Below are 12,321 nucleotides of genomic sequence, written 5' to 3' on the forward strand. Positions count from 1 at the left end.
TACATATGTATGCATCTTACTGGCTCTGCCTTGCTGTAGAGTCTACCACAGCACTCAAGTTATTGTATACATATGGATGATCTCATTAAAGAAATTTCACTTTACAAGTACCCTCTGAGCTTCCCTCTACTCTCTAGACCGGGTACCCTAGGTCAAAATTCCAGGTTCAATGGAAAGATACCTAATAAGCTGGGATTGCTCACTGGTTTGTGTATGCAGAGGAATCTCAGAGCTCAAGTGGCAATATCCACCAAGAAAAATGGCATACTTATCAAAAAATACTAAATATTTTTACTAAACAAATCTGGCTGCTTAACACAAAAACACAACTTACATCAATTTACTCATAATACATGATGAATCAAAACTTGGCCTATTAATAATTATGTAAGCCTTTAAGTGTCCTTGAACTATTTCTGTCTTTTCATATTTTTAGAGTAAATAGGCCTAGGGTTAAAAGAGTATAAATAGTATTACTGGCAACAGCTGGATGACATGAAAACAGACTTATACCCATAAGGTACTGATGACCCCAATTGCTTTCCTTTCTTAATATATAAAAATATGGAAGACGGGCAAAGGCCAGAATGTGTACCTTCCTTGTGCTTCCAATGGCCAACAACTATACCTTATTTTTCTGAGGGTCCTGTCCCTGAACCTCCTTCACTACACAGTCCCTGTCACCTATGAATCTCCACCTACTTCTGACAGTACTCACCCATTCAGCATAAATACATGTTCATTTCTGCACTTTAGGTTCTGGAAAAGTTGCTGGAACGTAGAGTCAAGCCAAGATCCCACACCACTCACAGGCTAAAGATACTTCATACTACAGAGTCAGTCCATGAGAAATTCTTTACTCAGATCTCCAGACAAAAACACCAAAGATGCCCAGGAGAAACAATTTAGGAAGTACCACTCAGAACAGCATTTATTTGTAGGAATGCTAAAGCCACTGTATGCCCACAAAGGCATCCATGTTCATATCTCATAGGCAACTACAGACACACTTTGTGAGTATAGAAGGAGACCCTCAAATTTAACAGAAACTTTTTCCTTTAACTAAATTTTTAAAAATTTTTACATATACATTTACATTATTATACATATATACAATAGACTACCTACAGCAATAAGAACCATGACACAATCAGGAATTATATAAATGTTACATTCTTAGTGTTTTGGCTATTGTATTTGACAGCCTTGAAGGAAACATTTTTCCTATCTTGGTGTGTCTAAAATTCTGAATGAAAATCAGTATCTTAAAAAAAAGAAAATAAAATCAGTATCTATCATATCTCGTCATCATCAACTTAAAACATCAATCTAGACCTAAAAATATCTTAACCCCTAAACAACTAAGCTTAATTGTAAAACTCAACCCCATCAGAAACTTGAGAAGGAATAAAATTGATTACCTGAGTATAGCAGAAACTTTTTCAAAGTACAAATCAAGAAAATATCTCAGTAAGTTTTTTCTCTTCCCTGGTCCAAATGGCCACTTTCATAAAGCATTAAGTGTAACAGACACACATTTCCTGTGGATATCTAATGATCACAGTACTCAAATCCTCCAGAGGCATAGCATCAGTGAAACACCTTCTCCAAAATCCTCTTTTCCCCTCCTATATGGCACCCAAAACTCTAGTTTCCCATCACTCCTTTACATACAACCTCCTTGATAAGTCATCCTTCAAACCCAAAGCAATTATAAGCATAGATACTTACAAGACCATCTATACTAGATTTAGTTTTGTTGTTGTTGTTGTTGTTTGCTTGCTTAATTCTTGGCTGGGTGATGCTCAGCTGGTAAAGTGATTACTTATAAACTTAAGAACTAAACTCAGGCCAGGCATGGTGGTGCATGCCTTTAATCCCAGCACTAGGGAGGCAGAGGCAGGCGGATCTCTGCATATTTGAGGCCAGGTGGTCTACAAAGAGAGTCCAGAATAGACAGTGTGACCCAGAGAAACCCTTTCACGAAAAAAACAAAAAAGAAAAAAATGAGAGAAAGAGAACTAAATTCAGTCCCAAAGAGATTTAAAACAAAACAAAACAAACAAACAAACATCCTACAGGTGTCATGGTACAAATTTGGATTCCCAGAGCTAGGGGAACCATGGCAGCAAGATCACTAGGGCTGGCCAGCCACCCAGATGAGCCTAATCTGAGAATTTCAGGTCAGTAAAAATCCCCATCTCAAAAAACAAGGTAGTCTCAGTTTGTTGTAAAGAGAGGCTTCTTTGTTGAGAAGTAGTAGCTACACTTGTGTGTGATTATAAGGATAAGAAACCACAACTGGATACAATGCAGAAATTATTGGGGAGATTGTGGGGAGCCTTGCCTGCATCTATGGCTCAGGGAACATCTTGATGAGGGAACAGAAGATTGTAAGAGCCAGAATGCCAGGAAGCCTCTGTGAAACAGTCTCATCTCAAAATAGCTGCATAAACAACACCAGAATAGCAATACCATTGGACATGTTAATGTGGAAGGAGGAAATTATCACAGGGTCCCATCACTAGACAAAGAACTACAGGCAACTACACACATCTGGGAGGAGAATTATTCTCTCACCCAGAAACAGCCCTCTTATTGTTTCTACCAATGCAGAGTAGTCAGTCTCAAAACCACATATATACAAACAACAGAAACAGACTCAACATGTCATGTATATATGTTTATGAATGCATGCATATGTGCATGTGTGTGTGCCTGAGTGTGTATGAATGTATAAAATAATCAATGAAAAAAGAGGCTATCAGTCTAAGAAGAGGGGGGACATGGCAAAGATTCAAAGGCGAGTAGCAAGGGAAGAAAGGGATGGGAGAAAGTAATATAATTCTACTCCAATTAAAACATTTTTTAAGAATTCTTTTTTGTTGTTGTTTTTTGTTTGTTTGTTTGTTTTTTGAGACAGGGTTTCTTGGCTGGACTTGGCTTTATAGACCAGGCTGGCCTTGCTCACAGAGATCCACCTGCCTCTGCCTCCCAAGTGCTGGGATTAAAGGCATGCGCCACCACCGCCCAAAACATATTTTTAAGAAGTCATGCAATTGTTATTACTATTCCTAGGATTCAGTGGTCCTCCAAATAACTAGCATAAAATAAAAATATATCCAATAATACAAATGAAGTTTACAATGATGTTTCAAACACATCAATTATTCAAGCACCACTATTGCCAATTTAAATGTCAAGATGCATATGAAAAAAATAGAAGCATTTAAGCAGCAGTTCTTGAACGACCCTTCCACACGGGTTGCCTAAGACCATCAGAAAGCACTTATATTATGATTCATAATAGTAGCAAAATCACAGTAATGAAGTAGCAACAAAATGAGTTTATGGTTAGGGTCACCACAACATGAGGTGTATTAAAGGATCACAGCGTTAGGAAGGCTGGGAGCCACTGGCTTAAGGTGGGGTTGTGACGGTGGTAGTGTAGTTGGTTGTTTTTTGTTTTCAGCAGGGAGGTTAAGAAGTCCTTCACAGAAATTACAGAAATTACCACTTTTAGAAATACAAGAGGTTATGGTTCTAAATGGACCATGGATTGGTCACTCTACATTGATTACCCCCTGGTGCTGGAAATTGGAAAACCTGTCTTGGAGGTTACCATCACTATAGCTGGAATGCAGACTCATGGCAGGGAGTCTTTCCTGCAGGCTTTTTCTCTATAGATAGCCAAAAGAAACAAAAACAAATCAAAACTTGCTAAGGAGAGATTTTAGTGGGAAGCTTTGTAAAGCAGCAGGAGGGACTGTCACTACCCATTTGCAATATTTTCAATCATTTAGGCAAGAGGAGCCACTTATGGGTGACAAGGTGGCTAACCAGGTGGTAGGTCACAGGGAGGCCTGTATGGCTGCCTGTTACCAAGGGGAAGGATGGGAAGTGAATGAAGTTCATGTCAAAGCTTCAGGGAATCTGAGCCGGAGGAGAGTACAACGAGGTTTGATTGACCAGAACTTGTTCTGGTTGATCAGTGAGAACAAGCTCTATAACTAATCATCTGTGGTGCAGAGAATCGGTGTTTGGAGGATCTGCATCTAGCACTGGCCTAGGTAAAACCAGTCTTCCATGTCTTACCTAAGACATTTGAAAATATTTCTTAGCAAGAAGCAAAAATGGTAGTGTGTGTGTGTGTGTGTGTGTGTGTGTGTGTGTGTGTGTGTGTGTGTGTGTGTAGAACTAGGGGCTTGCTCCGTGGCACAGGTTAGGTTGAACTCGAGATCCTCTGGCTTCTGGAGTACTGAGATGACAAGCATGCACTGCCTCAGCTTGCAAGGTGGAGGACTTCACCATGCCCTGGGTGCAGAATCAAGAGTGTGGGGAAGTTCAACATGGGCAGATGCCAAGGGGTATGAGGCACATTCCTATCACGCACTCATCTCTAAGCCTTTGTACTAAGTTCTTCCTGAAGATATTTCTAAAGAAAGGTTTGCTTCCTACACCAGCCCTAATTCATTCAACATACTTTGTCTTGCTTTTGCAATAAGTAGTAACAATAAGGCTCTGCAGTAATAAATCATAAACGGCCCCACCATTACAGCACCACCCCTCATAAGCTACGAACACTCTACCATTTGTGTTGAAGTAGTTCACAGTACGAAAGTGTGAAGCAGTGGGACTGTTGGAGTTTTCGGGCATCAGAAGATTTCTCTTATTATATATAATTACCTTTCCCCATAAAGCACACTTCAATTCTATTGTTTCATAGGAACTAAAAAGGTACAAAGAAAAAAAAAGACAAGCAATATATATGGGATTTGCCTAGGAGCATGATTTTTGCCTGGCTAAGGAGCCACACAAGCTCCCAGGGAAATCCCATATATATTTCTTGTCTCTATAGTCCAGGATCATCTCCCACCCAGGACCCTTAACAGCTGCCTCTGAAGTGTTCCTTTCCCACATAACATGTTCACAGGAGTCAGTGACTAAAACATGAACATCACTGGAAACCACTCTGTTACAGATGCTAATAAACCTTTAAGTGTCTATAATGATTTTTTTCCTTTGAAGAGACCTAAGTATCATATTGATCACTAGCAGAATAAGAGATGCCAAGCAATCTTATTTTCTTTTTAAAAAACAAACAAGTACTCAATACCTAACCATACTCAGAGTAGAATTTAGTGTTATAGGGTAGACAATAAATATTTAAAACCCAATAAAATAACTTTAAATTTTGTTCCTTTAAATAAGTTGTACTGTCACCACAACAAAGCAGTCTTAGATTAAGTATTTATAGTTTGGAGTTTTCACATAGTGAAGTCCAAATGCAGTAGGATTCTCTACTGGGTTGTTTATTCATTTGAAGCTTTTTTTTTTTCCTTTCAGTTTTTCAAGACAGGGTTTTTCTCTGTGTGTAGCTCTGACTGCCTGGAATCACTCTGTATACCAGGCTAGTCTCGAACTTACATTTGAAGCTTTATACACCAGTGGCTTAGAAAAAAATGTTTCTGAGAAAAACAACAACACAATGTATGGATAAATTAAAATCCATGGACACCGAAGCTAAAACATGACAGATTTTAGGTCTCTGCATCTAATAACTCATTCATAGAAAAGAGAATTATTCCTATGAGAGGGACCAGAGAGCTGCTGGCTCCTGGCTGTACTGTTCACTAGTAGCTATAAACTTCTTGCCTGTAGAATAGAGTTTGGAGTTTAGAATTTCAGCTACTTTAGTCATCAGATCTCATCAAAACATGTGAAACCTGAATAATATTTTTCTCTTAAGAAGGGGAGCTGAAGTACAACAACTGTGTTCTTATTTTAATTTTATTAGCCTGTATTAATGATACAATGTAATGGGTTTTATTGTGACATTTGCATACATGTACATAATATACTCTGACCAAATCTCACCTTCTTCCATCTCCATTTTATCCCTTCTGTAGACAACTCAATCTCTACAATTATCTCAACCACTGGGATTGGAGTTAATGTTTAGAAACCTAAGATAAAGTATTATTCAAAGTGTCTCTTGAGATTCCCTGTCAAAAATCTAATAAAGTCTGAAACCTAAATTCCTTAGCAAAAGTGCACACTAAACATAAATATCATGAATAAGGTCAACTGATGCCTTGCCATTGGCATTATCCAAGCATACATTATTAATATAAATGGTCCTTCAAGTACATCCCATCTCAAACAAGAGTCAATGACATTTAATGGTCCCCACTTTGGATATCAGTGTAAGCTGGTTATCAAACTAGGTCTCTAACCTCAGAGCACATATTTCTACATCACAAATGTACTTTACCTCATTGTCCACCCTGACTTGAGTAATGATATCCCTTGAAGGCCACTAAATAGTTCACCCAAACTTGCAGATCATTCACCCAACCAGAAAAACAATTAATAACAGTCAATAAAGGCACTATCTAAGGAACGCTGTCATACTACAGTACCTTAGAATGCAACATAAGACTAATAGGTCAATGAAGAAAGAAACGTTCTGTCAAAACAACAACATACACACACACACAAACCACACTTGGGAGGTGGAAGCAGAAGGGTCAGAATTTCAGGACCATCTATAACTACATAACAAGCTCAAAGCAGGCTCTGAGTATGGGAAGCTGCCCCTCTCCCCCATAAAAACCCACCTTATAGCAATTCAAGACTAATGAAATAATAAATAAATAAATAAATAAACAAACAACCACTGACTATTTCAAACTCATCACTCTGCTTGTAAGAACACAGAATTACTGTGGACTAGTCTCTGTCCATCTAGTTTAGGGCTCCTGTTTGCAAACTTGTACTCACGTCCATTCTGGACAGAATTCCAACTCTGCAGCTCTTGCATCTAAGGATGAAAGGCTCCTAGGGTGACAGCTTATAGCCTTTGTTTGGTGTTCACATTAGGAAGCACCAATAAACGCTGAATGTGCATGGATAAGCCAATCCTTTCCTCTTCACGCTGCTTTCTTCAAAACAAAGCCTGGGGAGCATGAATTAATACACCATGCTATGTTGGCCCAACTGCATGCCTGAGCACTGAGGATGAGCCACAATGTAGAGCATTGCTCTCCTTGGATAACAAGCTCCCTGAGGAAACTTCTAGACCCCGGCATGCTCCCTCCCTCCCTGACTCTGAAAGGGCAACACGAGGCCAGCTGCAGTGTCTATTGTTCAGCACAAGGAATACTGCCAAGCACCATAATTACCTTCTGTGTGATTAGAAAAAAGCATCTCACTCCATGCTGCCCCCACCAGAACTTAAAACTGAAGGCGCTCTGAAAGAACAATGCTTCTGTACCTTCAGAAAACCCGACCTATCCCAAGGCAGAGAACACAGCACAAATACTTGGGAGATGCTTTACTGATAGACGGGTAAAGTCTAGCCAAACTTACCATGGACAGGCAACCAAACTGCACTGCACATGAGCACAATTAACCTTAAGTTTCAATGCTCACACATAAGCCAGAATTACCAGACATTATATCATACATATGCAAATTATTAAATAAGATTACATTTAAGATGGATCTATCTTAACGTCCTTTAATAAGCTGAGCACAAAGTCAGGAAAAGGGCAAAAATGAGGAAGGTCCTATTTGCCCATAAGTGTGTGTGCTATGGTCCAAGGAAGAAGGCACTTAAGTCTCACAAGAAAGTCTCTGTTGCTTCCATTTGTTCCAAAAAGCCTGAGGCCAAGAAGACATGGTATGACTCAAAGTATGGCCAGACGTGGTAGCACTCAGGAGGCAGAGACAGGAGGATCTTCATGAGTTCGAGGCCAGTCTGGTCTACAAATGAGTTCAGGACAGCCAGGGCTAACACACAGAGAAACCCTGCCTCAAACCTCCCCTACTCAAAAAAAAAAAAAAAAAAAAAAAAAAAAAAAAAAAAAAAAAAAAAAGAAGAATCAAAAATCAAAGTGTGACTTTAGAAGATTCAAATGTATGCCTTTTTATAATTTAAATATATACATTAACTCACTCACAGAATAGTCCACTTTAACCTCTTTGAGCATTCTGCTCTTAGAATGCATTCTAAGATGAAAATATAGGATTCCTCCAAGGACAGTTAAAGAGACCAAACACGTTCTAGGAACTGGCCTATGCCAAACTCCTTTTCATATCAGAATTAAATATTTTCTTTATAATCACATACTTTGTTAACACATGTAATGTTGCTCCTAGAAGTAGACACAGGAGAGCCTAGAGATAGAGCTCAAGTGTAGAACAGTTGCCGAGCACACATGGATCATCAGTTTGATCCTTACCCAAAGAGGGAAGAGGGAGGAAGAGAGAAAAGAGAGGGGAAGAGGAAAGTGGAGAAGGAGGGAGGGAGAGACATCCATTAACTCATAAAAAGGACCTCAAGATAAGTAAGAGGGAAAATATCTAGACTCTTAGCATTCTACCAGATCAGAGTCCTTTTCACTGATACACAAACGTATTCGTATTGACTTTCACTCCAGCTCCACAGAATGGGAATTGCCATGGCTAAAGGGCACTATTACTAAACCCAAAACCCAAGTCCTCAGATGCAGCCTCATCTGACATCTTTATTCACAAATAAAATATGCAAGAATATTCATCAGCAAATCTGTTATCTTTGCTGTATCTCCCTCATGACCTGAAAACTAACCTACTCAAAACAAAAAAACAAAAAACTTACTTCAAATAAGCCCTAGTATTATATTCAGTTCTAGCCACTTAGACTTTCTAGATAAATCTTCCTTTAACCAACTGCACAGTTTTATAAGAGGCAAGACTCCATGTAATAAAGTTTAGCCTATGAAATCTCTCTAAAACAAGTTTCATATGACATTCATTACAATGATGCAACTAGTATACTAGTCAACCCAGCACAGTTCATCTATCAAAGTGATTCACTTGTTCCTTAAAAAAAATCTTGATACTCAAAACCAATCCTCATATATCACCAGCCCAATTCTTTTGTCATCCTTTACTATAGCCATAAATCAGTTTTGTATCATAAAACCAAGAAGTAAAACTATATCAAGTGCTTATGATTCACTGCTCTATATTTAATGCAAAATCATGGGGGCAGAGGGGTAGAGGAAGACAGCAAAGAATTTATTTCCACCTAAATTGAAGTCACTGTTCTAACACTCCTATTTTTATTCCTCTCAGAGGAATTCTCTTAGAAGGGTCTCCCATAAACAAGACAACTTGGGGAGGAAAGATACAAATCCTGAAGGAATTCATTAAATGCTCTCTGTCAGGAACTTTTCTGTTACAAAATACTATTGAGACAAAAGAATTAATTCATCATCCCATTCACCTACAACATAGCAAGGAATACCAAAGCAGACGTTAAGTATTAGCATCAGACTCTAAACTCAAAGCTGCAATTACTCAACTTTAAGATCAAGAGCTATTTCCTTATTGTACTATGCACAGCCTCATCTCATGACCACTTCATTCAGAGAGGGGAAATCTTAAGTAGCCCCTTTAACCTTTCAAGTAAAGGCATCTTTTTCCTAAAATGATTGATCCAATTCAGAAACAATCAGCCATCTTACCTTTGAAATAAGGGCTCTTTTCCCAAAAATTAGGCTTTTTCTTTTGAATACCTTAACTTATTGTTAAGATTACTTAACAGTAAGTGTAGTTTGTGTAACAAGCCGTATCAAAAATATTGATAACACCACAGCCAAACCAGGTTAAAGCCACAGTAGGGGAAGTAAAGAGGTACATATAGCTTTGGGTACGTTGGGAAGAATGTTTAGTTTTCACCTACACATCTTCTTGGCATGACCCAGCTGCTATATGAATTAGCCACCAATCGAGTGACCTAGGTCCCAGTTCCTCCTCATTGTATGTACAGAGGGATCTGACATTGAATTCCCAACAGGCATTGGAGTTAGTACTGGCCTGGCCATGCTCCAAAGGATAAAGCCAGTGAGAAACTAGCTGAGATAAATGTGTAATAAGAGAGGTTCCAATACTGACAAATGTCTTCCTTTGGTCCAACAAGCATCAAGTCACCCTGAGTCTGCTTCAAGGTTACGCACTTCTCCCATCTCATCCATACCCCATCTGTCACTCTTATACATCCCCCAGGATATTTTCTTCAAGGCCTGATCACTTATTTGTTACTCATAAAGACTTATTTTTGACTGGACTCAGACTTAGGAGTAGAGGCTTTCAGCAAAGATAGCTATCTCTGGACAATCAGTTCCTGGAGTTTAGCCTTGGCTTCCCCTTCATTCGCTTAGCCAAAAGTTTAGAATATTCTACAGTCTCCTACATTATTTGTGTTGCAGGACACATGGAGCAACAAGATGTTGAATCTTGGATGCTTTGGTCCTGTGCTTCTTGTTTACTAAGGGCTTTCTGACAGCCTACTGGCAGAAATCATCTTGTTTAAAGAGATTGAAAAGTTTTAAGGTTCTGCCAGCTCTTTTGGGCCTCAACCACCAAGGCACAGTAAGTAGTATGGGTCAGCCCAAGAATATTCTCCCATCCACCCATCCTCCCTCCCTCCCCCTCCCTCACCTCTCTCCAACAAGCAATCGAGAACACTCACACCAGCTTCCACAATGCATCTGTGAATAGTCTTGCACGACTTCTCTCCAGTTTCCCTTGGTCTATAACAAGAATGCTTCTTATTTCAACAGGAAGTACATTCTACCATGGGTCAAGACACCTTGCTTTATCGGAAAAATCTTATATGTTATTCCCACCACTGATTCAGACCACATAATCCTTCCACTTTTCACCCAAAGCATCAGCAGCTACTTTTAAGTCCATGTGCCTCTCATAGAAAATACAAAGCTTCACCATCTACTTAATGTATTTCTCACAGCCAATGGCTAGAAAGGACACAGGAGATATTCAGCTTTATCTCAACACAACCAACTACCTAGGAGGTGTCATGAAAAAGTGGCCTCACAATAATCTTTCTTAAAGAGACATGTCTAGAATGTCTTCTCTGTCAAGAGCACTCTTTTGTCTGCAATCTTGACCATTTTCCTTCAGAGAAACCCAAAGTATATGAAGAGTAAGCAAAGTGAAAGTACATGCTGAACTTCTCTCATGAAAAACTTTACTCTGAACAGTTAAATATCATATGCTTTGCATTTAAAAAATTAAGAATTAATTAAACAGAGACAGGCAGATCACTGTGAGTTCGAGGCCAGCCTGGTCTACAAAGTAAATCCAGGACAGCCAAGGCTACACAGAAAAACCCTGTCTCAAAACAAACAAACAAATAAATAAAGATTAAAAAATAAAATAAAGACAGCCACAAGGGGCTCAAAATGCTATGAGGGCAAGGATTACAGAGGACCTGGTTCAGTTCTCAGTGCCACACAGTGGCTTATAACCCTCCCCAAACTCCAGTTCCCAGGAGATTCAACAGCTTCGTATATCCTCCATAGGCGCAAGGCACATATATGCCCATACACATGTGCAAACATGAGTGCACTCAAAATAAACATATACTAAATTTTGGGGGAAAAGAGAAGAAACACAGACCTTGCTTGCTTAGCCTTAAGATGTGGCAGGAAGGGACACTCAGCCCTAGAGTACTCACTCCATCTCTGGACAAATAATAGCTCACTGACAAACCTACTAGACAACCAATGACAAATTCACTTATTAAACAAGTAGAATCATGGATTTTCTCCATTCAAGGATTCTACCTACGCTCTAGCAATGCTGTAACCTGCTCCCCAGTCCAAGGCCAAACAAAGGAAAGGAGAGAGGTTTGTTCCCCTGTATTTCCACCTCACAGGAAGATGCCACATTAAAGTACCACCTGGTGGGAATGAATGCTCTCACAGTAGGAACCCAGAACAGGCAATGTTGCGATCTTACCTTCTATTCAGACACAGAACAAGTACTAGGAGTACGGCCTCTGCACCCCCAGAAGCATCTACAAAAGCACCTACACAGCCCCAGTCAGAAGTTACTGATTTACCATCACCCAAGAGCTTGAACATAACCAAGAGTGTGACCTTCTCTGAGCCTCAGTTTCCACACCTATAAAATACCAGTTCAAACAAACAACAATGTGGTGTGATTTTCTATAAATAATAAGCACATTCTGGCATGTGAGTTGAGACTCTGATGCCTGGAATGTGCAGCGAGACCCAAGAAGATCTGCAGCAGCTGAGGGAACATGAGCCAGCAAAGGAATCTGATTTGGAGCCAATTCAAGGCGCCTAAAATTGGTTCCACTGGTTTTATATTCTTGGCAAGCCCTGACCAGGCAAACAACTGCAATAGTTTCTACCTAGGATATCTCAGATTCCTTACTTCTTTTCATAATTATCCCTGTTTCTAACTCATGATAATTGGGATAATTAGAGCAATTGTACAATT

The 12,321-nt window shown here is 39.4% G+C and overlaps 1 protein-coding gene across 4 annotated transcripts in view; it reads right to left on the reverse strand.

Moving 5' to 3' along the window:
- The window catches only part of DIP2C (disco interacting protein 2 homolog C), a 377,861-nt gene that overhangs the window by 290,692 nt on the left and 74,848 nt on the right, over positions 1-12,321 (reverse strand). The gene's annotated exons all lie outside the window — the stretch shown is intronic.

Source organism: Acomys minous, assembly GCF_964271855.1.
Source record: "Acomys minous genome assembly, chromosome: 5".
Lineage (NCBI taxonomy): Eukaryota > Metazoa > Chordata > Mammalia > Rodentia > Muridae > Acomys > Acomys minous.